Source organism: Chiloscyllium punctatum, unplaced genomic scaffold (assembly GCF_047496795.1).
Source record: "Chiloscyllium punctatum isolate Juve2018m unplaced genomic scaffold, sChiPun1.3 scaffold_189, whole genome shotgun sequence".
Taxonomy (NCBI): Eukaryota; Metazoa; Chordata; class Chondrichthyes; order Orectolobiformes; family Hemiscylliidae; genus Chiloscyllium; species Chiloscyllium punctatum.
In genome coordinates this window covers 117,482-121,571 of record NW_027309923.1, presented here as the reverse complement: position 1 = coordinate 121,571, position 4,090 = coordinate 117,482, and positions in this window count along the sequence as shown.

The window sequence follows — 4,090 nt, the reverse complement described above, 5'->3', positions numbered from 1 at the left end:
AGCGCTGAGGGCTTGTGTCAGCGCTGAGGGCCTGTGTCAGCGCTGAGGGCTTGTAACGGCACTGAGGGTTTGTAATGGCACTGAGGGCTTGCAACAGCGCTGAGGGCTCGTGTTATTGCTGAGGGCTCGTAACGGCGCTGAGGACTTGTAACGGCGGTGATGGCTTGTGACAGCGCTGAGGGCTCGTGACAGCGCTGAGGGCTCGTGTCAGCGCTGAGGGCTCGTGTCAGCGCTGAGGGCTCGTGACAGCACTGAGGGCTCGTGACAGCACTGAGGGCTCGTGACAGCACTGAGGGCTTGTAACAGCGCTGAGTACCTGTGGCAGCACTGAGGGCTTGTGTCAGCGCCGAGGGCTCGTCACAGCGCTGAGGGCTTGTGTCAGCACTGCGGGCGCGTAACAGCGCTGAGGGCTTGTAACAGCGCTGAGGGCTTGTAACAGTGCTGAGGGCTTGTGTCAGCGCTGAGGGCTTGTAACAGCGCAGAGGGCTTGTAACAGCGCTGAGGGCTTGTGTCAGCGCTGAGGGCTTGTGTCAGCGCTGAGGGCTTGTGACAGCGCTGAGGGCTTGTGACAGCGCTGAGGGCTTGTGACAGCGCTGAGGGCTTGTGACAGCGCTGAGGGCTTGTGACAGCGCTGAGGGCATGTGTCAGCGCTGAGGGCCTGTGACAGCTCTGAGGGCTTGTGTCAGCGCTGAGGGCATGTGACAGCGCTGAGGGCATGTGTCAGCGCTGAGGGCATGTGTCAGCGCTGAGGGCTTGTGACAGCTCTGAGGGCTTGTAACAGTGCTGAGGGCTTGTAACAGCGCTCGGGGCTTGTGTCAGCGCTGAGGGCTTGTAACAGCATTGTGGGCTTGTAACAGCATTGACGGCCTTTGTCAGCACTGAGGGCTCGTAACAGCGCTGAGGGCTTGTGTCAGCACTGAGGGCTTGTAACAGCACTGAGGGCTGATAACAGCACTGATTCATGTAACAGCCCTGAGGGGTTGTAACATCGCTGAGGGCTCGTGTTAGCGCTGTGGGCTTGTAACACCGCTGAGGACTTGTGTCAGCCCTGAGGGCTTCTAACAGCGCTGATTCATATAACAGCACTGAGGGCTTGTAACAGCGCTGAGGGCCTGTGTCAGCACTGCGGGTGCGTAACAGCGCTGAGGGCTTGTAACAGCGCTGAGGGCTTGTGTCAGCGCAGAGGGCTTGTGTCAGCACCGAGGGCTTGTGTCAGCACCGAGGGCTTGTGTCGGGCTTGTAACAGCACTGAGGGCCTGTAACAGTACCGAGGGCTCGTGTCACCGCTGAGGGCTTGTAACAGTGCTGAGAGCTTGTAACAAAGCTGAAGGCTCGTAACAGCACTGAGGACCTGTGGCAACACGGAGCGCTTGTAACAGCGCTGAGGGCTTGTGTCAGCGCTGAGGGCTTGTGTCAGCGCTGAGGGCTTGTGTCAGCGCTGAGGGCTTGTGTCAGCGCTGAGGGCTTGTGTCAGCGCTGAGGGCTTGTGTCAGCGCGGAGGGCTTGTGTCAGCGCGGAGGGCTTGTGTCAGCGCGGAGGGCTTGTGTCAGCGCGGAGGGCTTGTGTCAGCGCGGAGGGCTTGTGTCAGCGCGGAGGGCTTGTGTCAGCGCGGAGGGCTTGTGTCAGCGCGGAGGGCTTGTGTCAGCACTGCGGGCGCGTAACAGCGCTGAGGGCTTGTAACAGCGCTGAGGGCTTGTAACAGTGCTGAGGGCTTGTGTCAGCACTGAGGGCTTGTATCAGCGCTGAGGGCTTGTGTCAGCGCTGAGGGCTTGTGACAGCGCTGAGGGCTTGTGACAGCGCTGAGGGCTTGTGACAGCGCTGAGGGCTTGTGACAGCGCTGAGGGCTTGTGACAGCGCTGAGGGCTTGTGACAGCGCTGAGGGCTTGTGTCAGCGCTGAGGGCCTGTGTCAGCGCTGAGGGCTTGTGTCAGCGCTGAGGGCTTGTGTCAGCGCTGAGGGCTTGTGTCAGCGCTGAGGGCTTGTGTCAGCGCTGAGGGCTTGTGTCAGCGCTGAGGGCTTGTGACAGTGCTGAGGGCTTGTAACAGTGCTGAGGGCTTGTAACAGCGCTCGGGGCTTGTGTCAGCGCTGAGGGCTTGTAACAGCATTGTGGGCTTGTAACAGCATTGAGGGCTTGTAACAGCACTGAGGGCCTTTGTCAGCGCTGAGGGCTCGTAACAGCACTGAGGGCTTGTGTCAGCACTGAGGGCTTGTAACAGCACTGAGGGCTGGTAACAGCACTGATTCATGTAACAGCCCTGAGGGGTTGTAACATCGCTGAGGGCTCGTGTTAGCGCTGTGGGCTTGTAACACCGCTGAGGACTTGTGTCAGCCCTGAGGGCTTCTAACAGCGCTGATTCATATAAAAGCACTGAGGGCTTGTAACAGCGCTGAGGGCCTGTGTCAGCACTGCGGGTGCGTAACAGCACTGAGGGATTGTAACGGCGCCGAGGGCTTGTGTCAGCTCTGAGGGCTTGTGTCAGGCTTGTAACAGCGCTGAGGGCTTGTGTCAGCGCTGAGGGCTTGTGTCAGCGCTGAGGGCTTGTGTCAGCGCTGAGGGCTTGTGTCAGCGCTGAGGGCTTGTGACAGCGCTGAGGGCTTGTGACAGCGCTGAGGGCTTGTGTCAGCGCTGAGGGCTTGTGTCAGCGCTGAGGGCTTGTGTCAGCGCTGAGGGCTTGTGTCAGCGCTGAGGGCTTGTGTCAGCGCTGAGGGCTTGTGTCAGCGCTGAGGGCTTGTGTCAGCGCTGAGGGCTTGTAACAGCGCTGAGGGCTTGTAACAGTGCTGAGGGCTTGTGTCAGCGCTGAGGGCTTGTATCAGTGCTGAGGGCTTGTGTCAGGCTTGTAACAGCGCTGAGGGCTTGTAACAGCGCTGAGGGCTTGTGTCAGGCTTGTAACAGCGCTGAGTGCCTGTAACAGCACCGAGGGCTCGTGTCACCGCTGAGGGCTTGTAGCAGTGCTGAGGGCTCGTAACAAAGCTGAGGGCTCGGAACGGCCCTGAGGGCTTGTAACGGCCCTGAGGGCTTGTGACAGCGCTGAGGGCTTGTGTCAGCGCTGAGGGCTTGTGTCAGCACTGCGGGCGCGTAACAGCGCTGAGGGCTTGTAACAGCGCTGAGGGCTTGTGTCAGCACTGAGGGCTTGTATCAGTGCTGAGGGCTTGTGTCAGGCTTGTAACAGCGCTGAGGGCTTGTAACAGCGCTGAGGGCTTGTGTCAGGCTTGTAACAGCGCTGAGGGCCTGTAACAGCACCGAGGGCTCGTGTCACCGCTGAGGGCTTGTAGCAGTGCTGAGGGCTCGTAACAAAGCTGAGGGCTCGTAATGTCCCTGAGGGCTCGTAATGGCCCTGAGGGCTCGTGACAGCGCTGAGGGCTCGTGACAGCGCTGAGGGCTTGTAACTGCACTGAGGTCTTGTAACAGTGCTGAGTGGTGGTGTCAGTGCTGAGGGGTGGTGTCAGTGCTGAGGGTCTGTAACAGCGCTGAGGGCTTGTAACAGCATTGTGGGCTTGTAACAGCATTGAGGGCTTGTAACAGCACTGAGGGCCTTTGTCAGCACTGAGAGCTCGTAACAGGCTTGTGCTGAGGACCTGTGGCAGCAATGAGGTCTTGTAACAGCAGTGAGGGCTTGTAACAGCGCTGAGGGCTTGTGTCAGCGCTGAGGGCTTGTAACAGCACTGAGGGCTTGTAACAGCACTGAGGGCTGATAACAGCACTGAGGGCTGATAACAGCACTGATTCATGTAACAGCCCTGAGGGGTTGTAACAGCGCTGAGGGCTCGTGTTAGCGCTGTGGGCTTGTAACACCACTGAGGACTTGTGTCAGCCCTGAGGGCTTGTAACAGCGCTGATTCATATAACAGCCCTGAGGGTTTGTAACAGCGTTGAGGGTTTGTGTTAGCGCTGAGGGTGCGTACCAGTGCTGAGGGCTTGTGTCAGCACTGAGAGCTTGTAACAGTACTGAGGGCTTGTAACGGCGCTGAGGGCTTGTGACAGCGCTGAGGGGTTGTAACGGCGCTGAGGGCTTGTAACAGCGCTGAGGGCTTGTAACAGTGCTGAGGGCCTGTGTCAGCACTGCGGGTGCGTAAAAGTGCTGAGGGCTTGT